Source organism: Hemitrygon akajei, chromosome 10 (genome assembly GCF_048418815.1).
Source record: "Hemitrygon akajei chromosome 10, sHemAka1.3, whole genome shotgun sequence".
Taxonomy (NCBI): domain Eukaryota; kingdom Metazoa; phylum Chordata; class Chondrichthyes; order Myliobatiformes; family Dasyatidae; genus Hemitrygon; species Hemitrygon akajei.
This window is the reverse complement of record NC_133133.1, coordinates 107,861,986-107,887,246: the sequence shown is the minus strand read 5'-3', so window position 1 is coordinate 107,887,246 and position 25,261 is coordinate 107,861,986. Positions and strand designations below refer to the sequence as shown.

Genomic DNA, 25,261 nt, shown 5'->3' with positions numbered 1-25,261 from the left:
TCTCTGTTTTACACTAAGGGACTGTCCACTTAGAACAGTGGTTTATTTTATATGGGCCCTTCAGCTAGCAACAACCCCTGATTTAATCCTAGCCTAATCACGGGGCATTTTACAATGACCACTTAATCTACTAACCTTTGGACTGTGGAAGGAAACTAGATCACCTGGAGGAAATCCACAGAGAGGACATACAGACTCCTTACAGATGACGTAGGAATTGAACTCTGAACTCTGATGTTCCACTAACGGCTATGCTACCATGATGGGATAATATTATTTTCTCTCAGTGTTTCATAAGCCTTTGGAACTTTTATCCTCAAAGTATATTAGATGAAGAATTTTTGAATATTTTTAAGGTAGATAGATTTTAATGAAGTTTTAACTTATTCGAGTTTGCTTTACCTCATTCTAGTTCATTTTACCTTTCTCTAGTACAATGCACACTGTATGAACAGATGCAAGACAAACTTCTCACGAGTAATTGTGACTACAATAAACCAATACCAATACCAATAAAGAACAGGGTGAAAAGTTAATGTGGATAGGCAGTAAGATGGTTTTGATGTTACAATCAAATTAAGCACGAGATCAAAGTTCAAAGTTCAAATTTCAAATTTATTATCAATGTATACAAAATACAACCTTGAGATTCATCTGCTTGCAGACAGCCACAAAACAACGAAACACTATAGAATGCACTAAAGACACATATAAGACCACCACATATCCAACTTACAAAAGAGTTCAAATCACACAAATAGTGAAAAAAATAAACAAAATCACTTAATTATTATTATCTGATGATTTTATTATTTTCTTAGTTCATGTGTCCCTTTGTTAATATCTTCCACTTTAACATTAGCTCTTGTCTATCAGTAGGAAGGGATAGAACAGTGAAGGTCCAGTCAAGTTTGAGGTCACTTTGGGCAGTCCTCTCTGCCCCTGGACTCAACAATGACCCTTGTGACAGGGAATGATAAGCAGTGTGGTCTAACTGTGGGGCTCTGTAAGCTGATCTGCAGGTTAATGTGAAAGGGTTTTGGAGGAGGAGGTTGAGCTTACGAGTTCAGTTCTGAGTATGAGAGGGCAAGAGTGCTGAGAAGTTAATCAAGTCAAGTCACTTTTTATTGTCATTTCGACCATAAACTGCTAGTACAGTACACAGTAAAAACAAAACAACATTCCTCCAGGACCATGGTACTACATAAAACAACACAAAACTACACTAGACTATTTGAGACAACTCAAGGCTACACTAGACGATGTAAAACAACACAAAAACGACACTAGACTACAGACCTACACAGGACTACATAAAGTACACAAAACAGTGCAGGGCAGTACAATAATTAATTAATTAATTAATTAATAATAAACAGGACAATAGACACAGTAGAGGACAAATTTCAATATAATAATAAATTATGTAGATGTCAGTCTAGACTTTGGGTATTGAGGAGTCTGATGGCTTGGGGGAAGTAGCTGTTGCACAGACTGGTCGTGAGAGCCTGAATGCTTCGGTGTCTTTTGCCAGATGGAAGGAGGGAAAAGAGTTTGTATGAGGGGAGCGTGGGGTCCTTCACAATGCTGTTAGCTTTGCGGGTGCAGCGTGTGGTGTAAATGTCTGTAATGTCAGGAAGAGAGACCCCGATAATCTTCTCAGCTGACCTCACTATCCGCTGCAGAGTCTTACGATCCGACACGGTGCAATTCCTCAACCAGGCAGTGATGCAGCTGCTCAGGAGGCTCTTGATACATCCTCTGTAGAATGTGATGAGGATGGGGGGTGGGAGATGGACTTTCCTCAGCCTTCGCAGAAAGTAGAGACGCTGCTGGGCTTTCTTGGCTATGGAGCTGGTGTTGAGGGGCCAGGTGGTGCTGAATGCCAGGGAGGTAAGATGAAAGTCATAAAATGTTCTTCATAATGATAACTGTATAAATCATTTGTTCTTGGAAACTGACAAAATCGACCATAAACTTCGAGTCTGCACTGCACCATAGAGCTAGCAGTTTCATTGGGATTGAATTTTTTTAAAGAAATCTCAGACTGCATGAAAAGCAGGACAGTTGTCAAATATTATTGGTATGGATTCAGTGGCAGTGTTTGACAAGGACATGGAAGAGTTTAAATCTGTGTCAGCTATATTCTCAGCTATATATTCACTGGTTCCTCTTCTACTTGGAGGGTCTACTTGGTTGCTTCTCTCCCTTTATGCTGCAAAGTACCAGTATGTCTCTGGGAACTGAGAGCACCAATTGGTATAACTTTTGATACATTACCATACCAGGTAGTGTCTTCTATAATGACTATGTTAGTTATAGCTCAATCTTCAATATTAGCAAGCAAAAGAGCTTGAAAATGTTATATTCCTTCTTGTCTCCCTTACAAACTAACCTACTGATCTTTTTTCTCAATCTTTTAATTGTCTCCCTCCATTCTGCAGCACACACAAAATGCTGGAGGAACTCAGCAGGACAGGCAGCATCTTTGGAAAGAGTACAGTCAACATTTTGAGCTGAGGCACTTCATCAGGACAGGAAAGGAAGAGAAGTCGAGGTAGGAAGGTAGGGGAGAGGAGGAGAAAGTGAAGGTGGTTGGTAATAGGTGAGACCTTGAAGTAAAGAGCAGACAACTTGATTGGGGTAAGAGATACAGGACTGGAGAAGGGGGAATCTGATAGGAGAGGATGGAAGAAAGGGAAGAGGGAGGTGATGAGCAGGTAAGAAGGTAGGTTGAGAGAGGGATATATGGAAATGGGGAATGGTGAAGGTCAGGGGGATATGTGGCAATTGCTAGAAGTTAGAAAAATCGATGGTCATGCCATCAGGTTGGAGATTACCAGATGAAATATAAGGTGTTGCTCCTCCAACCTGCGTGTGACCTTATCGTGACAGTAGAGGAGGTTATTGACTGACATGTCAAAATGGAAAAAGAAGTGGAATTAAAATTGGTGGCCACTGGGAGATCTCGCTTATTCTGACGGATGGAGCATAAGCGCTCAGTGAAGTGGTCTCCCAATCTACGTCAGGTCTCACCGATATACAGGAGGTCACACCAGGAGCATTGGATACAGTAGATGACCTCTTCAGACTCACAGGTGAAGTGTCGCCTCACATGGAAGGACTGTTTGGAACCCTGAATGGTAGTGAGGGAGGAGGTGTTGGGGCAGGTGTAGCACTTGTTCCACTTGCAAGGATAAGTACCAGGAGGGAGATCTTTGGGGAGGGATGAATGGACTAGGGAGTCTATTAGGGAGCGATCGCTGCAGAAAGTGGGAAGGAAGGAAAGATGTGCTTGGTGGTGGGATCCAGTTGGATATGGTGAAGGTTGTGGAGAATTACAGTATGTGCTGGGCACAGAGGCTGGTGGGGTCGTAGGTGAGGACAAGAGAAAGCCTGTCCCTGGTATGGTGGCAGGAGGATGGGGTGAAGGTAGAAGTGGAGATGCGGGTGATAACTGCATTGGTGCTGTTTCCTACACCCATGCTGAGTTCATCAACTTCACCAACTTTGCCTCCAATTTCCACTCTGCCCTCAAATTTAGTTGGTCTATTTCCAATACCTCCCTCCCCTTTCTTAATCTTTCTGTTTTCATCTGTGGATTCAGTTTATCTACTGATATTTTTTACAAACCTATTGATTCTCACATCTAGCTGGACTATACCTCTTCCCACCATGTCACTTGTAAAAAAGCCATCCCTTTTTCTCAGTTCCTCCATCTCCACCACATCTGTTCTCAAGATAATGCTTTTTCAATTCCAGAAATGAGATGTTCTCCTTCTTCAAAGAAAGGAGCTTCCTTTCCTCCACCATCAAAGCTCCCCTCACCCACATCTCTTCCATTTCGTGCAAATCTGTCCTCTCCCCATCCTCCTGCCACCCCACCAGGGATAGGGTTCCTCTTGTCCTCACTGACCACCCAGCTAGTCTTTGCATCCAGCACATAATTATCTGTAACTTCTGCCACCTCCAATGTGATCCCACCACCAAACACATCTTTCCCTTCCCCCCATTTTCTGCTTTCCACAGGGATTGCTTCCTAAGTGACTCCCTTGTCCATTCATCCCGCCCCACTGATCTCCCTCCTGGTCTTTACCCTTGCAAGTGGAACAAGTGCTACACCTGCTCCTACACTCCCTCCCTCACTACCATTTAGGGCCTCAAACAATCCTTCCAGGTGAGACAACACTTCACTGTGAGTCTGTTGGGGCCATGTACTGTGTCCGGTGCTCCCTCTCCTCTCCTGCATATCAGTGAGACCCGATGTAGTTGGGAGAATGCTTTACTGAGCACTGTCCACCAGAAAAAGCGGGGTCTCCTGGTAGCCGCCCATTTTAATTCCACTTCCCATTCTCATTCCAACATGTCAGTCCATGGCCTCCTCTACTGACACAATGAGGCTACACTCAGGTTGCAATGCCACACCTTATATTCCATCTGGGTAGCCTCCAACCTGATGGCATGAACATCGATTTCTCTAACTTCCAGTAATTGCCCCTCCCACACCTTCACTATTCCCATTCCTGTATCCCTCTTTCACCTTATCTCCTCACCTGCCCATCAGTTTCCTCTGGTGCTCCTCTTTCTTCCCTTTCTTCCATGATTTTCTATCCTCTCCTATCAGATTCCCCCTTCTCCAGCCCTTTATCTTTTTCACCAATCAACAACCCAACTCTTAACTTACAATACTTTATTGTCACCAAACAATTGATACTAGAGCGTGCAATCATCACAGCGATATTTGATTCTGCGCTTTGTGCTCCCTAAAGTACAAATCCAAGTAAATATAATAAAAAATTTAAATTATAAATCATAATTAGAAAATAGAAAAGGGAAAGTAAGGTAGTACAAGCTAGGTCCGGATATTTGGAAGGTACGGCCCAGGTCCGGGTCAGGATCATTCCCTCCCCATTTCTCGGTCTCAGCTATTCCTACCACCTGTACTTCTTCCTTGCCTTTTCCCACCTTTTTACTCTGACTTTTCTTTGCTACCAGTCCTGATGAAGGATCTTGGCCCGAATTGTCAACTACCCTCTTTTCCATTGGTGCTGCCTGGCCTGCTGAGTTCCTCCACATTTTGTGTGTGTTGCTTGGATTTTCAGTTTCTGCAGAATTTCTTGTGTTTGTGACCACTCCATTTGGTTGCCTCTTCTCCAGAGATAAGTTTGATGAGTTATCAGATTCAGATTTAGATTTATGTATCACAGGTACGTCAAAACATGCAGTGAAATGTGTTGTTTGCATTAGCAACCAACACACCCAGAGACGTGCTAAGGCGAATGTGTCGTCCCACATTCTGAGGTCAAAATCTAGGCCTGAATTCCGTGTGTGCCCTCCTGCCTCCTCGACACTGTTCTCTCTGAATTGTGTGGATGCACAGTAACTGACGTGCTCCTGCACACGTAGCCTTCAGTGCCTCACGGCTGGAGTGGGAGACAGGTGGAAAATGCTTGAATTGAATTGAACTGAATTTATTCCTTCATATACGTGGGGAGTAAAAACTATTATGTTACGTCTCTGTTGAAATGTGCAATGTGCAATTTATTGTAACTTATAATAAATAATATGTACAACAATATAACATAGAAATACAGTTGTGTCAGCATGAATTAATCAGTCTGATGGCCTGGTGGAAGAAGCTGTCACGGATCCTGTTGGTAAGACAAGGCATGAAAGATTTTCTTTGTTATGCTGTTTTTCATTATACCATTCAATTAATAAATAAAATCTAAAGTATGTAATTTTTCAATTTTCACTCTAATTATTCATACTATGCATATTACAATAAAAACATTTTTCAGGCTATGTAAAAATTTCCTGCTCAGAGCAATGATTGGCTCCCCCCACCGAGCGGTAAAACAATTAGAGGGAGCGTTGCTCCTCGACAGGATCATGGGGATCACTGACCTGAGACAGCCCGACATCTCGATAGGATCATGGGGATCACTGACCTGGGACAGCCCGACATCTCGATAGGATCATGGGGATCACTGACCTGGGACAGCCCGACATCTCGATAGGATCATGGGGATCACTGACCTGGGACAGCCCGACATCTCGACAGGATTATGGGGATCACTGGCCTGGGACAGCCCGACATCTCGACAGGATCATGGGGATCACTGACCTGAGACAGCCCGACATCTCGATAGGATCATGGGGATCACTGACCTGGGACAGCCCGACATCTCGATAGGATCATGGGGATCACTGACCTGGGACAGCCCGACATCTCGATAGGATCATGGGGATCACTGACCTGGGACAGCCCGACATCTATGTACGTCCTTTGTCACATGTTCACATCAGTGGCTGTCGAGTGTGGAGTGCAGGCATAGGCTGCAGAAACAACTTACAAAAGCTTGTGACAATTTTGACAGCAATAAAGCAACGGGTTAAATCTGTAAGAATAAAGGACTAGAGTTTATGATTAGCACAGAAGGAATATGAAAGATTTCTTTACAGAATTCTTATTTATCATGGATCGGAAACTGGTTTCAGATATCCCTGGTGAAGCTCAGCGATTACTTTGAGGTGTTAAATAAATCAAAGAAAACAACTCGTTACCTTATTAATCATACTTCTGTTGCTAAACAAACCCTGCAACAGTAGCCTTTAACTTCCCCATTTGGAGTTCAGCTTTTGGACCGCCTGTACAACCATGCATTTTTACAGTGTGAACTGGTGCAGGACGACTGCGGTGTGGCCTGGTCAGGGTCCGGGCCGGAGAGGGGGGAGTCAGCCAACGTATGACCATTGCTGAAGTGGACTTGGAGGTAATTCGATGTGGCAGAAGGATGTGAGGCAAGCAGAGGCAAGGTAGCGTCAAGGCAGAGCCTGGGCCAGAGAGTGAGGAACGGGTCAAGGTTTGATGGATTTAAGCACTGAGCTGAGTCGGAAAGCTCGGATGTGGGCTGAATCGAAGTGGCAGGGCTCGGGCCCGAGAGTGTATTGAAGCAGCAGGACCCAGCTCCAACAGCAAGGAATGGCCCAAAGTTTGGAAGACTAAAGTACCAGGCCAGATTGAAAAGGTCAAGGTGTCGGGGCTGGAGGGGAGGGATGGGCTGATTCCGTTCACTGCTCTATGAGGTTTACTTGTCTCTGCACTGAACTGAGGCTGTGGCCTGCAACTAATGGTTTCCTGAACTTCAGTTCTGAGTACAATTTGCTTACTTTTGCAGGCTGCACAATTTGTTTTATTTTCTCTGCACACTGGGTGCTTGATGGTTTTCTTTTTCAATGGGTTCCACTGGGTTTCTTTGTTTTGTGGCTGCCTGTATGTAAGGAGATGAATCTCAAGTTTGTATAAAATATATATACTTTAATAATAAATGTACTTTGGTCAGAATCAGGTTAGATATCACTGGCTTACAGTATTTCGTGAAATTTGTTGTTTAGCAATTCATAACAACAAAACTATAAATGAGAATAAGAAATATTTATGAAAAAGAAAATTAAATTGAATAAGTAGTGGTAAAAGAGATGGAAAAATATTGAGGAAGTATTCATGGGTTCTTTGTCCTTGGAAATCTGATGGCAGAGGGTAGGAAGCAGTTCCTGAATCACTGAGTGTGTGTCTCCACGCTCTTGTGATCCCACCCAATGGTAGCAATGAGAAGAGGGTGTGTCCTCTAATGGGGGTCCTTAATAATGGATGCTGCTTTTTTGAGGCATCGCCTTTTGAAGGTTTCCTGAACACTGGGATGGGGTCGTCCTTGATGCTGAAGGAGGCCAGCGGAGCAATATCAAATTGCTGCTCCCACACTCGACTACAAGCTGGGCACAGAACATACAGAAAGAGAGCAGATTCAGCTTCCTAAGGATAAGCTGCTGGCAGCCTGCAAGTGTGAGGCCAACGTAACATGCCCACTATCTTCAGCAAAACAACACAGAACATAACAAAACCAAAGACACCAAGTGACAAAACAACAAGAGCAAAACAAGCTTTCCTTCCTCCCACCAACCCACTCACACACAGATGGTCCTCCGACCACAGGACAAACCTCAGGGCCTCCGGCCTCTAGTGGACTCATGGACTCACAGAAAACATGCCTTTGACTTGCCCAGTGGACCCACAGGCTCACAGATCCAGGGCCTCAAAATCCCCAATGGACCCAAAAACTCACAGACCCAGGGCCTCGGCCATTGGGCCTCAAAATCGCCAATGGACCCACAGACTCACAGAACCAGGCCTCGACCATTGGGCCTCAAAATCCCCAATGGACCCACAGATCACAGACCCGGGGCCTCAGTCATTGGCTTCGACATTGGGTTGGATGGTGGCCAGCTCCTGTTAAAGAATAGAATCCTTCTGTGCTGTAATTTGGTAGGTCAAATATGATGACAGAACATAGTATTAATGGTAAGACTCTTGACAGTGTGGAGGATCAGAGGCATCTTGGGGTTGAGTCCATAGGACACTCAAAGCTGCTACGCAGGTTGACTCTGTGGTTAAGAAGGCATACGGTGTATTGGTCTTCATCGATCGCGGGATTGAGTTTAAGAGCCGAGACGTAATGTTGCAGCTATATAGGACCCTGGTAAGACCCCACTTGGAGTACCTTGCTCAATTCTGGTCGCCTCACGTAGAAACCATAGAAAGGGTGCAGAGGAGATTTACAAGGATGTTGCCTGGAGAATAGGTTGAGTGAACTTGGCCTTTTCTCCTTGGAGCGACAGAGGATGAGAGGTGACTTGATAGAGGTGTACAAGAAAATGAGTGGCTGATTGTGTGGATAGTCAGAGACTTTCCCCCCAGGGATGAAATGGTTAGCACAAGAGGGCACAGTTTTAAGGTACTTGGAAGTAGGTTCAGGGAAGATGTCAGGGGTACGTTTTTTACGCAGAGAGTGGTGAGTGCGTGGAATGGGCTGCTGGCAACGGTGGTGGAGGCGGAAACGATAAGGCCTTTTAAGAGACTCCTGGATGGCTACATGGAGCTTAGAAAAATATAGGGCTATGGGTAAGCCTAGGTAGTTCTAAGGTAGGGACATGTTCGGCACAGCTTTGTGTGCTGAAGGGCCCGTAGTGTGCTGTAGGTTTTCTATGTTTGTAGTTTTCTAATTTCTCTGGATGTTCAATCGGTTGAGTCCCAACCATCCTTTAACCTCATGTCACAGAAAAACGGTGTGGTGTTCTGTTGTTAAGAAATTTGGAAATTATTTATTCGCTTGACCACAATCCTTTTGTGGCGTGTGACAATCACTGAGAGAATGAGTCTTAAAGTCCTTCTCTATCGCAGAAAAGGCATGGTAGAAGTGAGGCAACATCTAGAAGCTTCACTTAAGAGGGAACAACGATGGTTTGCCAGGAAGTTTTTGCTTCAGCCATTGCTGAAACAAATTTGTCAGTCTACACTACACTTTAAATATTTGAGGTTTGCAATAATTTATCGGAGATAAATTTAAACCTATTTAACATAAGCCTAATATGGGACATTTTTCATTGACCAATTAGCCTACATACTGGTACATCTTTGGACTGTGGGAGGAAACCGGAGCACCTGGAGGAAGCCCACGTGGTCACGAGGAGAATGTATGGGCAGCAGCGGGAATCGAACCAATATTGCCGGTACAGTAGAGCGTTGTGCTAATCACTACACTACCGTGCTGCGTTCTGTCTATCTGCTTGTCCCTCTGACAACAGTTTCATTTTAAAGACACACTTGCTCGTGTGCAGCATTTTACATCATCCATCACTGACTCTGTAACGTCACCGAGGTACTTACTGTGGGCCTAGGGCTACATGGAGTTATTGCCAATGCGGGCAAGAGGAATTAGTAAGACGATCTCGACAGTGGGCCGTAGTGCCTGTTTCTTTTCTGTACCTCTCTATGAGATGCAAGTTACCCAGGTGAGCGGCTGGTGAATTTTCTTGGTCAATTAATGAGCCCATAAGACATAAGAGCAGAATCAGGCCATACGGCCCATTGGCACTGCTCAGACATTCCATCATGGCTGATTTATTATCCTTCTCTGCCCCATTCTCCTGGCTTCTCCCCATAGCCTTTAACATGCTGACTAATGTAAGAGTAAAATGGCCAGGTTAATGAGTTGACAGAGTGGCTCACCTATCCATTGGCAACATTACCAGGGGGCTTCTCTTTCCACAGAACAGCTATTCCACACAATTACAGGCTTGTGAATATCTCTGTAGGCAGTTGTGTGACTCGGCAGTGTACCTCGTCACCAAGGGAGTATGGCATCATGTGATGGAGACAATTTCTAAAGGAAATGCATACTTCATGTAACTGTGTGAGACCTGTACACGCTTGAACAAATCACATTAGAGTTGGCAGCTGAGAGGCCATTTCTTGAAAGGACATAAGAGAGTGTGTGCTTTAGATATCAATTCCCTTCTGCTTAAATAAAAGCAGACCCTATTTTTATGTGACTGCGTGCCTGAGATAGTGAAGGCTTGTACTTGCTATGTAAAGATTGACTCACGCAGGAAATACTCCTGCAGCTTTGCACGATGCATTCAGTGTTTTGTTTGGAAGTGTATGTGGTAGGGTTGTGTTACATTACTCAAATAAGATAAGCAGTAATCAGCATGAGCAAATATGCTAATTACCTGAATGAGACTGTGGTTCTGCCCAAGCTAATCACATATGAATAATGAATAAGTTTGAAACCAATGCATTGTGGTAATGTTTACTTTGCATTTGAGTTTATACCAGTTTTAACAAGTTGAACCAGTATGGTATTGCTGTGGTGACAAATTATGAATTTTCTTTCCCCAATCATTCTTGATGTGCAAAATAGCCAACAGCTGGAGGACTCGCTGGATCAGCCGTGTCTGTGGAGGGAAATGGCCAATTGGTGCTTTGGGTTAAGGTTAAGGGAGATAGTCAGTGTGAAGAAAGTGAGGGGAAAGAGTGGGGCAAGAAACAACAATTGCCATCAACCTCTATGTCCTGCTCATTCAAGTACACCTCCACAGGTAAGCCCCTCCAGTAAATACACCTCCACAGGTAAGCCCCTCCAACAACTACACCTCCACAGGTAAACCCCTCCCTGTGCTCTGGGTTGTATATGTTAACATATATGCACTTTGATAATGAATTTTACTTTGGACTCTGAAATTTGAGAGTTGGCATGTCATCATGAACTTACTCAAATTTCTGCAGATATATAGTGGAGAGCATCCTGACTGATGGAGGCTCCAATCACAGGATCAGGAGAGGCTGCAGAGGGCTCTAAACTCACCCAGCTCCATCACAGGCAAAAGCTTCCCCACCATTGAGGACGTCTTTAGAAGGTGATGCCTCAAAAGGCAGTATCCATCACTAAGAACACCCTTTATCCATGACATGCCCTCCCTCATTACTACCACCAGGGGGGAGATACAGGAACCTAAAGACTGACGCTCAGCATTTTAGGACAGCTTCTTCCCCTTTGCCATCTCATCTGCGAGTGATCCAGAACTCATGATCACTACTTCACTATTCCTCTCTTGTTTGTTGTGACTTACAGTACATTTTTATAACAGCAGATTTTACAACATCATAAATCTGCTTCTGATTCTGATTTGGATTCTCATTCAGCTTACTTGTATTAGATCTGTATGTTTTGATTCCTTGCCTTATTTAGGTACTTCCGAAATATGAAAGTATCTCCATCCACCACTTCATCAGGAAGTGAAATCCACTCCCTATGCAAAAAAACTTCTCAGATACCCTCTAAATCTTGTAAATCCCACTTTAAATCGACCTACTTGTGAGAGGCATTCCCATCATAAGAAAAAAAAATTATTTTAAGGTTAAGGACAAGCTCAAATTGAAGTTTAATTATCATTCAATCATACCTGAATATAGTCAAATGAAACAGTGTTCCTCTCGGGCTACGGTGAAAACTTAAAACTTCTACTCTACCTAATTCCTTCATAAATTAGAGCAGTATGGTAGCATAGTGTTTAGCACAACACCTGTGACCTGCGTTCAATTCCCACCGCTGCCTGTAAGGAATTTGTATGCTTTCCTTGTGACTACATGAGTTTCCTCTGAGTGCTCTGGTTTCCTCCTACAGTCCAAAGACGTACCAGTTGGTAGGGTAATCGGTCATTGTAAATTGTACCATGGAAATTGTACCTGGGATTAAGTCAGGGTTGCTGGGTGGTGTGGATGGAAGGGCCAGGAAGCCCATTCCGTGCTGCATCTCAATGAATAAGTAAATAGATTTATGTACCTTTATCAAAGTTACAAAGTAAATTTATGATCAGAGTACCCATATGTCACCATGTACAATCCAGAAATATATTTTCTTGCGGACATACTCAGTAAATCCAAGAATCGTAATGAAATCAATTAAAGACCACACCGAACAGGATGGATCAGTGTGTAAAAGACAACAAACTGTGCAAATACAAAAGAAAAAGAAATAATAATAATAATAATAAATAAACAAACAATAAGTATCGAGAACATGAGATGAAGAGTCCTTGAAAGTGAGTCCATAGGTTCTGGGAGCATTTCAATGGTTGAGTGAAGTTACCCCTTTTCGTTCAGGAGCCTGATGGTTGAGAGATAATAACTGTTCTTGAACCTGGTGCTGTGAATTCTTCCTGGTGGCAGCAGAGAGAAGACAGCATGTCCTGGGTGGTGGGGTCCTTGATGATGGATACAGCTTTCCTGCAACAATGCTCTGTATGGAAGTCCTCGGTGGGGGGGGGGGGGGGGAGGGCTTTACCCATGATAAACAAAGCCATATCCACTAATTTTTCTAGGATTTTCTGTTCAAAGGCATTGGTGTTTCCATACCAGGCTTTGATGCAACCAGCCAATATACTCTCCACCACACTTCTGTAGAGGTTTGTCAAAGTTTTAGATGTCAAGCTAAATCTTCTCAGACTCCTAAGGAAGTAGAGGTGCTGCTGTGCTTTTTTCATAATTGCACTTATGTGCTGGGCCCAGAACAGGTCCCCTGAAATAATATCACTGAGGAATGTAAAATTGCTAACCCTCTCCACCTCTAATTCTCCAATAAGGACTGGCTCATGGACCTCTGGTTTCCTCCTCCTGAAGTCAACAATTATCTCCTTGGTCTTGCTGACATTGAGTGAGAAGTCATTGTCATGTCACCACACAGCCAGATTTTCAATCTCCCTCTTATATACTGATTCATCACCACCTCTGACTCAGTCAACAACAGTGGTGTCATCAGCAAACTTGACTATGGCATTGGAGTTGTGCTAGCCCCCCAGTCTTGAGTGTAAAGCAAGTTGAGCAGGGGGCTAAGCACACAGCCTTAGCCCCTGCTCCTCACCCCTCAACCTCCTGTGCCCCAGAAAAAACAAATTCTACTCATCCAATTGCTCCTTATTCTTACAAGACTCCAATTCAGGCAATCTCCTCTGCTCCTCTCCAGCTTCACATACAACGGTTCAGATGCTTATTATGATACAACAGGAGGTGGTAAGAGCTTGGACTCAATGAATTTTGTGGATTGGACTTAATGCTGGAGAGTTTGCAAGGCCATGGAAGGATTAAGGATAAAGGTAAGGATTTTAAATATGATGTGGTAGGGCACTAGGAATCATTCAGTTAAAAGGGACCCGAGGGATGACTTTTACATAGAAAGTATAGTGGGTACAAACTGCCAGACAAAGCTGTGTGTGTGTGTGTGGGGGGGGGGGGGGTGGCACATTTACAATGTTTCATAGATATTTGGATAGGCAAATGGGCAGGAAATGTTTTGAGGGATGTGAGCCAAATGCAGACAAATGGAACTAACTCAGATAGACACCTCTGTTAGCATGGATTATGTGGCTGAAAGACCCTTTTCCATGTGGTTTAACTGACTTTGGGTTTATTGGTGAACAGGAGTTTAGGAAAGAGTGGCAGATATACAATAGAATTATATTCATAAGACATAAGACCTACAGACACAGGAGCAGAAATAGACTGTTCTGTCCATTGAGTCTGCTCTGCTGATTTATTATTCCTCTCAAACCCATTCTCCCATAACTCTTGATATCTTTACTAACAAAGAATCCATCAACTTCTGCTTTAAATATCCCAGTGACTTGGCCTCCATAGCTATCTGTAGCAATGAATTCCACTGATTCACCACCACTTGGCTAAAGAAATTCCTTCTCATCTCTGTTCTAAATGGACGTCCCTCTATTCTGCTTTGCTATTATGCAGGGGTGATGAAGCCTACAGGACTGAGAGAGGTTCTGGCTGGCAAAGGGACTGACAACAAATGATAGTAGACTGGTGGTTTCTTCTGTTCCAATCAGCCTGATTCATCCAACTATATCTCCAGAGTCTACAGAATGTTTAATAACTGGTCCCTTCTCACATTCTTCTCCAATACTCTTCCTTAGGCAGCACGGTAGCGTAGTGGTTAGCACAACATCTTAAAATGCGGGCAACCTGGGTTCAACTCCTGCCACTATCTGTAAGGAGTTTGTACCTTCTTCCCGTGACTAAGCAGGTTTCCTCCAGGTGCTCCTGTTTCCTCCCACAGTGCAAAAGTGTATTTGTTGGTAGGTTAATTGGACATTGTAAATTGTCCCATGATTAAGCTATGATTAAATCGGAGGATTTCTGGGCAGTGTGGCTCGAAGGGTGGAAAGGCCTATTCTGTGGTGTATCTCAATAACAAAAATTCTGTGTGTAAACCACCATTAGAATGTATGAATGGCAGCCAGTTAAAGAATCCCACTTGTGTGACTGTTCATCTCACCTTAAGAGCCTTGCTTCTCCAAACAGCAAAGAAGTCCAAAGGCACTCATCTAAAATTATTCCACCAAGTCTTTTTAAAATGTAACATGTTGTTTTTGTCCATCTGTTTGCCTAATGCTGTGCTAACAAGAACTGGTCTTCCCATGCACATATGCAAGCCAAATTATGCACCTGCTAATCAAATAAATAAGCCTTGCAAAACATTAAGTAAATAGAAAACAGAACAGGTTTCTGATATGACAGCACGATGTTTCCATCTGCTCTGTAATTCAACTTTACCCTGTTCAGGATTGGAAGTTTACAGAGTCACTCCCTGATGGGACAGTCATGAAACGAGGACCAGTTGGAGAACTGGACTTGATTGGTGTGACACAAGGCCAGATAACCTATGATGGATAATTCTGGCCTTCGTGGTCCTCTAGGGAAAGGGGATATTGAGTTCTACACACCAGCATCTGCATGTTGGCCACTTTCCAATATCAGTAAAGAGCAAACAGCACATTCAGTTCTTTTTCAGAGAAGGTTGGAGAGTTTCCCCCTTGGCACTATCAATATGTCTGCCTCACCAATGCTATTATACAGAGGCATAATCATAATTTTAATTTTTGAGTAAATAAAGATCAAATAGTGAAGATATAAAAAACAACATAGGGAGTTAATTACTCTATGAATAAAGCATTTGCTTGGTCTCATAGTAATTAGCAAACAAACAGAGTGACAAACAAAGGGAAGGACAATATAACCTCTCACCTAAAGTGAATGGAAAATCTTTAGAGAAGTTTGCATCCCAGAGAGCTCAATGAAAAACAAGGATTGTGCTGGGACGTAGACTGATGACAGTGAGTAAACAGGACCAAGGTCCTGTGTTGCAGTAGAGTCCAGTAAGTTCCTTCGTGAAGAATGCAGAACTAGAGGAGTTGCTATGTTCGTTGGTCCACCCTTAACTATGGTAAGACGACCATCCTTTTTCACTGTACAGGCCTCAGTAGAGGTGAGGGCTATAAAGCACGAGCCAGTAATAACTGATCATGAGTTCAGTATTATTTGATATGCTCTGCATTTATGGGGAAGATCATGCATAAAAAAGGCAGTATTCTACGATCATGGAGAAAGTATGAGCCAACTTCTCCCACTTGTAAGCAGAAGATTGATTGAAATAAATCTGCTTCTGTTTAACTTGAAAAACAGACAATGTGAATGATTCATTTCAACACAAGATTACATGATGATTAACTCTTTCCTGTTTGTACCTTGCTTGTATGCATTCCACTGGTTGACAAAGTTTCTGAGCTGAAAGGAATAACATTCTTAGCCTGTACATGTCAGTAAAAGTAGACATCCTAGGGTTGTAACAGGTGCTATATAAATGTGAGTTCCACAAGGACATCTGTGGGGTTCAAAACATTGTTACTCACCGTAGGGTCAAAACATTGTTACTCACCGTGGGTTCAAAACATTGTTACTCACCGTGGGGTTTAAAACATTGTTACTCACCGTGGGTTTAAAACATTGTTACTCACCGTGGGTTCAAAACATTGTTACTCACCGTGGGGTTTAAAACATTGTTACTCACCGTGGGTTCAAAACATTGTTACTCACCGTGGGGTTTAAAACATTGTTACTCACCGTGGGGTTTAAAACACTGTTACTCACCGTGGGGTCAAAACATTGTTACTCACCGTGGGGTTTAAAACACTGTTACTCACCGTGGGGTTTAAAACACTGTTACTCACCGTGGGGTCAAAACATTGTTACTCACCGTGGGGTTTAAAACACTGTTACTCACCGTGGGGTTTAAAACACTGTTACTCACCGTGGGGTCAAAACATTGTTACTCACCGTGGGGTTTAAAACACTGTTACTCACCGTGGGGTTTAAAACACTGTTACTCACCGTGGGGTCAAAACATTGTTACTCACCGTGGGGTTTAAAACACTGTTACTCACCGTGGGGTCAAAACATTGTTACTCACCGTGGGGTTTAAAACACTGTTACTCACCGTGGGGTCAAAACATTGTTACTCACCGTGGGGTTTAAAACATTGTTACTCACCGTGGGGTTTAAAACACTGTTACTCACCGTGGGGTTTAAAACATTGTTACTCACCGTGGGGTTTAAAACACTGCTGCTACTCACTGTTCGGAATATAGCAACAGTAAATCTAATAATGCAAGTTTACCCCTCGAGGATTTTTTTCCTCTTGCAGACAGCTCTTCAGCTTCTGTAGCTGGAGTGACTTTGGCCCTTTGTACAGCAGGCTGTGTACAGTGTCGTGACCCAGAACCACAGGGTAACTGACCAATAAATGATCCTCAGTGCAGATGAAAAGCGATCGCAGTACTGATGAGCTGAGAGGAAATAAAAACAGTACTTCACTTGCTATTAGATAACAAACTCCTGTAAAATGCTAAATAGCATGTTAGCTGTCCTGTCAATTGGCATTAAAGATGTTAAAATCATTGTAAATCTGGTAATTGATAATAAAGACTTTATTGGACTCCTTTAAGCTTTAAGACAGCTCCACTCTCCAGTTAGACCAGGGGTAGCCAACCTTTTACATTCCATGCGTCAATTTTTTCACGCATGTGTTCAGAATCACCATAAAACTCTTGCACCCCCATTCAATTCTTGTAAAAATATGTTCATGTAGACATATTTAGCATTTTTACATGATATATTGTTTTAATATAAAAACAAAATAAACATTACTTACCTTAATGAGACTTTTAACAAATATATTTTGTCCTCTTTTTCTTAATCACATATACCTTCCGTAACTCATACCCAAGCACTAGCTTCAGTTTTCCTTCAACTTCAGTCTGATGTTGTGTTTTATAGTGTCTATTAAGATCGTGTTTTCTATTATATGGGAAAGTGTTTTCACAAACAATGCACAATGGTTTTCCTGATGGACCCGCTATAAATAAGGACTCATTTTCCCACTGTTCATTGAATTCATGCTTACTATCACTTTCTGCTTTTCTTTTGCTCATTTTCTTTTGCACTGTGATAGGTAACTGAATGTAAAAACAAGGTTTAATTTTCAAAAAAGTACAAAACTGCAAGAGTTCACAAAGGACACACAACTCCGTAGTGCACGAGTGCCAGTTGTAAACTGACTGGCAAAAACCTGCGACACACCGCTGGTGCAGACGCCTGGCGCCTCAGGATCAAACAAGTATCAAACGTGTATGGAACAGTTATGGAACGACTGCAGAACAAAAGTCTTCCTTTCCTAGTTTGACTCGTTGAACATTATTTTTTAATTGAAAGCAGATTAATGCAAAACAAGGTAACATACGCCAAAAGATGTGCACAAAATAATAAAATCACTATAAATAATTGCTAAGTTTTAGATTTATTCTCAGTAAAACCCATTTCTAGCTCTAAGCTACTTGAATTCCTGTTACAGATTTTTTTTTCTGCAAATCGGTTTTTGGTTAATACTTTTTCATGAGTAGGCTTACTTTTTTAATATTTTCACTGGGGTGCAATGCGCCACTTCTAATCATCCAATGCGCCACTTTTGGCGCATGCACCATAGGTTGGCCATCCCTGAGTCAGACATTTAAATACCTGATCAAATTCAATTCCCACAGACTTAACCATGTTAGAAAGAAAGTTACAGCACAAAATTAAGCTCTTTCTCACAAACAGCTGGCTAATGCAAACAATCCTTTATCCACCCAACTCACCCTTTCTGCATATTCTTCTTTTCCTTCCTCCCTCCCTCTTCAGCATACACAGTTTATGAGGTATATCTTAATTCATATTCCTTCGTACGAAAATATAATCAGCCAGCAATTCAATGTGCAAAACCATACAGACTTGGTCTAGAGGCTCCATTGTTGTGCAAACCAAGCATCAGAATGGGAAGGAAACATTATCTAAGAGACTTTCTTGGTTCCAGCGAAGGTGGTTGAGTATCTCAGAAAATGTTGATTTCCTGTGATATTCATGCACAGCAGTTTCTATAGCTTGTAGAGAATGGTGTGAAAAACAAAAAAAAAACATCCAGTGAGTGGTAGTTCTGTGAGCAAAAATGCCTTGTTAATGACAGAAGTCAGAGGAGAACGGCCGATCTGGTGCGAGCTGACAGGAAAGCGACAGTAGCTCAAATAACCACACGTATGCAGAAGAGCATCTCTGAACATGCAACATGTCAGACCTTGAGGTGGTGGTCTACGGCAACAGAAGACCATGAGCATTAACTTAGTGACCACTTTATTAGGTACAGGAGGCCACAGGCTGTGTAATATCCCAGAATGAGTCATTTGCACTTTGCAAGTAAATCCTGTTCTCATTTCACTCTAGAAATCATAGCTATACATTATATTGAAAATATCCTAATGGAAAGTAGTGCTATGAAAATAATAGTTAAGGTAATTGGAAAATTCTTCCAATTAGGTATTGGAAAAAACCTAGCTACCTTCCTCAGTCAATCTCTAGCTTTATTCTTCACGTGACTAGAAATGAAACTTACAATCTCATTTCCTACAATGCACTCTTCCATTTCCATTGTATTCGTTAATTCCAGTTTTGCCTCAGCTCACTACTGTTATAATCCTCACCATGTGATGACATCAGGTTCACTGTCTGCAAAGTCCTAAACCCAAAAGAGTTCAAGCTCTATCTGATTTTACTGTGGGTAACCTCACTATCATCAACATTATGTGCCGTGTCATATGACATGGGCAATCATGGTTTCATGACCTTAATTATTCTTGGTACATTTTTTCTTCAGAAGTGGTTTGCCATTGCGTTCCTCTGGGCAGTGTTGTTACAAGATGAGTGACCCCAACCACTATCAATATTCTTTCAGAGATCACAAAACGCAGTGGTTGCATAACCAGGACTTTTAATATGCACCAGCTGCTCATATGACCATCTACGACCTGCTTCCATGGTTCACGTGACCTTGATGGGAGTACTACACCTTGTCCTAGGGTGACCAACAGGCTAGTGGAGAAAAGAAGCACCTTTCACCTCCTTTGGTAGAGACATATCTCCACCCCACTACCACCACCACAGGGAGGTTAATACTGTAACAACTACAAAGAATACCTTACTTCCCTATCTAGTCTCTAAGCACAAATCTAGCTGCCAATACAATTGTTTGAATGATGCCCCCGTGGCCCCTACAAAGGAGAAGATACTTTCAGCTAACAAAATAGTTTTACATTAATTATTTTTTAATGAAACACATTTAAATTTAAACAAATAGTCCTTAAGACACATTTAACACTTTCAAAGATTTCTGAATTACAAAAGGTTTCCAAGCTACAAAGGATTTCCTAACACAGGTATGAACTAAAAGAATTTACCAATGAGTTGCAAATGAACAAGTCCGTAAAACTAAGGAATGAATTCTAGTTTTTTATTCTTTCTGTTATCCCACTCTTCGTCTTCGTAACAATCTCCAACAATTCCTAATAGTAATACTATTTTCCACTAAGTGACATTATTTGCATAATGTGCTGTTTCTCTGTGATGTTTTCTAGGACAAAGTAATTTACACAGATGGTCTAAAAGCTTCTGGGATAATGGTGCAATGGTGCAAATAAATTAGCTGTATTTGACTGATCTAATGAAGGCCAATTAACATAGCCCCATTGTCTTATGTTTGGCTAATGCAGACATGGACTCACTTCACTTTGAAAGTCACATTTCTTACCAGCCAGCCCAGGTGTCCTTTTCACTTCAAACAGATTATTGCTTACCATTTACATTAAGAACTGAAGGCTGGCTCTGGTTTACAATAAGAAGTTGAGCAAGGAATACACTTGGTGGCCACTTTATTAGGTATCTGCTACCTCTACTAAAGTGGCCAGTGTATATTTGTGGTCTCTGCTGTTGTAGCCCAGCCACTTCAAAGTGTACTGCGTATTCAGAGATGATGCTCCACATATCACCGTGATAACCCATGGATTTTTTTGCACCACTCTCTGTAAACTCTAGACACTGTTGTGCATGAAAATCCCAGGAGATCAGCAAGTTTCTAAGATACACCAACCACCCTGTCTGTATCAACAATCATTCCGCAGTCAAAGTCACTTAGATCACATACTTACCCTTTCTAGTGATTGGTCCGAACAACAACTGCACCTCTTGACCATGCTTTTATGCATTGAGTTGCTGTCACATGATTGGCTGATTAGATATTTGCAATAATGAGCAGGTGTACAGTTGCAAATCATAAACACAAGGGATTCTGCAGATGCTGGAAATCCAGAGCAAAATAATGGAGCAATTCCATAGATGCTGCCAGACCTGTTGAGTTCCTTCAGCATTTTGCAGGTGTACCTAATAAAGTAGCCACTGAGTGTGCTTGTTAGAAGTTTAACTTTTTCAGAAAACAACTCTAAACCTTTGGAAAGATCATGCTACCATAGTAGAAAGCTGAGGTTAGCAATAAACCTCTGAAGATCAGAAGAGCGAAGATGCATCACACACAAAAGCCTTTCTCAGTTTCAGAAGTGAGTGTACCAATAGACAATAGTATCCTTCATTCAAAGCCAATAAACACAAGTTTTTGTTTATTTAGAGATACACTGCGGAACAGATCCTTCTGGCTCTTTGAGCTGTGCTGCCCAGCAACCCCCGGCATCCCCAATTTAACCTTAACCTAATTACGGGACAATTTACAATGACCAATTAACCCACAAACCAGTACATTGTTGGACTCTGGGAGGAAACTAGAGAACCCAGATAAGACCCATGCATTCCACGGGGAGCATGTAAAGACTCCTTACAGAGGACACAGGGACTGAACACTGAACTCTAATGCCCCAGGCTGTAATCGCATTGCACGAATCTCTACGCTATCATGGTGCCCGTGGTCTTCCATGTCTCTGCAGAGTGTCTCCTAATATTTGCACGTTATTCATCATCATTCACTTACACTGACTTCTGCAAGAAATCTAACCAGGGCATCTACTTCCTCAGGAAGCTAATGACTTTCAGCATGTCCCTTTTGACCATCACCAGTATTTTACAAATGTCCAACGGAAAGCATTCTACTCGGATGCATCACCCCTTGGTACAGCCACTGTTCTGCCCGTGACCACAAAATCTGCAGAGCTGTGAAGGCAGCTCAGCATATCACAGAAACCAACCTTCTCTTCCAGACTCACTACCTTGGTAATGCAGCCAACATAATCAAAGTTTCCACCAACCCTGGGCGTTCGCTCTTCTCCCCTATTCCACCGAGCAGAAGATACAGCAGCCTGAAAGCATGTACACAGGCTGAAGGACAGCTTCCATCCCACTGTTATACAACTATACTGTTCTCTACTGTGACACCTTATAGGATAATGTCGTTATAGGAAGCATGTGGAAGCTTTAGAGAGGATGCAGAGGAGATTTACCAAGAAGTTGCCTGAATTAGAGAGCATGTCCAATGAGGAAAGGTGGAGCGAGTTTGGGGTTTTCTCTCTGGAGCAAAGGAGGACAAGAGATGACTTGATGGAGGTGTACAAGGTAATAAGAGGCATTTTGACTCTGGACAGTCAGAGACTTTTCCCTGGGGTGGAAATGACTAATATAAGGGGGCATATAAGGTGATTGGAGGAAAGTAATGGTGGTGGGGATGTCACAGGGAGGACTTTTACTCAGTGTCTGGTGAGAGTATGGGACATCCTGTCTGTCATCGTTGCTGGGTCAAAGTCTCAGAACACCGTCTCTAACAGTGTCATGGGTAGACCCAGCTGCAATGGTTCATCTTCTCAAAAGCAAGAAGGAATGGGCAATTACATGATGCCTCAACCTGTGAAGCCACAACCCTTGATTGAATAATAATAAAATCAGGCAAGCAAACTGAGCTACAGCTAACACGACATTACAAACTCTGGGACTGGTGACAGAGTAGAGGTTTGCTCAATCTTCAGTTGAAGTGCTAACAGGAATTTGGGAGAGACCCAAGCAAAACTCATTCATCTGCTATTTACAATACTCTCAGATGTTCATTCTGTAAATTAAATCTCTTCAGGAAGGAAATAATATCTGGCTCCCTCTTCATGGTGCACCTGTATCAATAGAAAGATGTGAAATTAGAGCCTTCCATTTAGAAGTAGAAGCACTTTTCTGCTGGTGTGAATGTGGAAGGTGGGAACATGGAACCTCTTCCACTCGTGATGCTTCCTGTTAGGTCAGATGCTATTTTAAATGTGATGGATTTTTGGCAATCAGGTGTATTAAGAATTAAAGAAGCAGCATGTAAAAGGGTGGTATGGTAGTATAGCAGTTAGTGCAATGTTTTACGGAGCCAGTGATCACCAATTGGGATTTAATTCCTGCCACTTTTTGTAAGGAGTTTGCATTTTCTTCCAGTGAACACCTGGGTTTTCTCCAGGTCTTCCAGGTTTCCTCGCACATTCTAAAGGTACACAAGTTAGGGTCAGGCTTGGTAAGTTGTGGACATGCTCTGTTGGTGCTGGAAACATCACAGCATTTGCACTATTACCCCAGCACATCGTTGGAACATATTTCAATGTTCATGTGACAAATAAAGCCAATCTTTTAATCTTTCAGATATAGTTTGCAGATTGTGGCACAGTGACACAGCAGTTAGTGCTAATATCTCACAAATTAAAGGACAATGGTTCAATCCTGGCCTTAGGCACTGCTTATATGGAATTTGTGAATGTGCTGTCTTCCCCCAAAACTCTGGTTTCCAAAAGAATGCAAGAAACTACTGTAAATTACCCCTACTGTAAACGTTGCAATGTTTCTGGCACCAGCAGAGCATGCCTACAACTACCAAGCCTAACCGTAACCCATACCTCTTTGGAATGTGTGAGGGAACCTGGAGCACTCAGGGAAAACCCAAGAGCTCACAGGGAGAACCCAAGGGCTCACAGGGAGAACGTGCGTACTCATTATAGAAAGGGCAGGAATTTAACACCAATCTGTAATCGCTGGTGCTGTAAAGCTACCACAACACCCTATTTCTTCTTCATTGCTTATATGGGATTTGTGGACATATTGGTTTCCAACCACATCCCAAAGGAGGTAAATAGCTTCAGCAGCTGCTGTAAATTACTCTAGTGTAGGTGGGTAGCAAGTGATTTAAAGGGGGATTGATGATCATGTGTGAGAGAAACTGAGTTGCAAGAACAGAGGGAAATAAAAGAATTTCAAGGGAAATTCCTCTATTCTGAGGCTGTGCCCTCTGGCCTAGACTCTCCCACTGCAGGAAACATCCTCTCCATATCCACTCTATCAGGCATATCTTTTCTTAGATAAGGGGCCCAAATCTGCTCACAATCTGCCTGATAAACCCTCAGCTTCAGTCTGAAGAGTGTGTATCCCTGCAACAACAGCAACCGGCCTGAGTCCTTGCAACAGCCCTCATCCATGCACAGTCTCAACCTTTTGTTCAGAGAGTGGACACTGTTGGCATTGTATTTGCTCACCCCTTCGTGCTCCTTGAACTGAGTACCTTGTTAGGGCTTTCGAGAAGGCTGCTGACTGCAAAACTCAGTGAGAGTTCTGGAGCCACATGCAGCTCAGAGCAAGCAAAAACAGCAGATTTCTATCCATAAAGGATATTAGTGATCCAGATGGGTTTTTATAGCAATTTCACGGTCACCGTTAGTTTTTCATACTCGATTTTTAATTCCCAGATTCAATTAATTACCAGAATTTAAATTCCTCAGCTGCTGCGGTGGGATTTAAATTCATTTCCAATCCTCATGACACCAGTCCGGTTACTTAACCACTTGCCACAGATTAAACTGAGGGAAAAGACAAGCATGAATAGTTTACTATTAACAATCAGATACTCCCATGACTACAAGCTAATAGTGTATCCCGAGTCCACCAATGGCAACAGGCTGATTTGATGGCCATTTACCAGTCCTTCACAGGACTTCACAGCTAGGAGAAAGCTTTATATTTTAATATTTACAAATAATGAAACCTTGGATTTTGATCATGCTGTCAATGTGTGTGTGAGTGACAATGTGAGTGTATGTGTGAGTGTCAGTGTGTGTGTGAGTGAGAGTGTGTGTATGAGTGTCTGCGTGTGTGTGTGAGTGCCTGTGTGTACGTGTCAGTGTGCGTGTGTATGCATGTGTGTCTGTATGTGTGTGTGTGCATGTGTGTGAGTGTCTGTGTGTATGTGTCAGTGTACGTGTGTATGCGTGTGTGTCTGTATGTGTGTGTGTGTTTGTGTGTGCATCATTGTCTGTATCTGCATCAGTGTGTGTGTGCATGTGCGTGTGTGTGTAAGAATGTGTGTGTCATTGTCCGTATGTGTCGATGTGTTTGTGTGTGTGTGTGTGTGTGTGTGTGTGTGTGTGTGTGTGTGTGTGTGTGTGTGAGAAAAGAGGAGCTGAGTGTGTAAGCCTCCTCCTGCCAGTACAGAGCCTCTCCACCACCAAGATTCCTGCAGTGCCTACTCGGGGCCACACGCAGAAACTGGGTACCTTACGGTCCCAGGCTAAACTATAGGGGATCTCGGAGCAGCAGTGGGCCCCAGAGACATGTGCAGGCCATCACTTTGTGGACATGCCCTGGCACCCGTCAGCCACTATCCCAACTATGGGTAAATAGCCCCACTGCCTTGTGGTAAGT

At 42.7% G+C, this 25,261-nt stretch overlaps 1 long non-coding RNA gene across 1 annotated transcript in view; it reads left to right on the top strand.

Annotated features, from left to right (window-relative positions):
* The first annotated feature begins 15,516 nt into the window (after positions 1 to 15,516).
* LOC140734104 (uncharacterized) overlaps positions 15,517 to 25,261 on the top strand; it is a 33,059-nt gene continuing 23,314 nt past the window's right edge. The window contains exon 1 of the long non-coding RNA XR_012100474.1: positions 15,517 to 15,635. This is a non-coding gene — a long non-coding RNA (uncharacterized lncRNA). The remainder of the gene's footprint in view (positions 15,636 to 25,261) is intronic.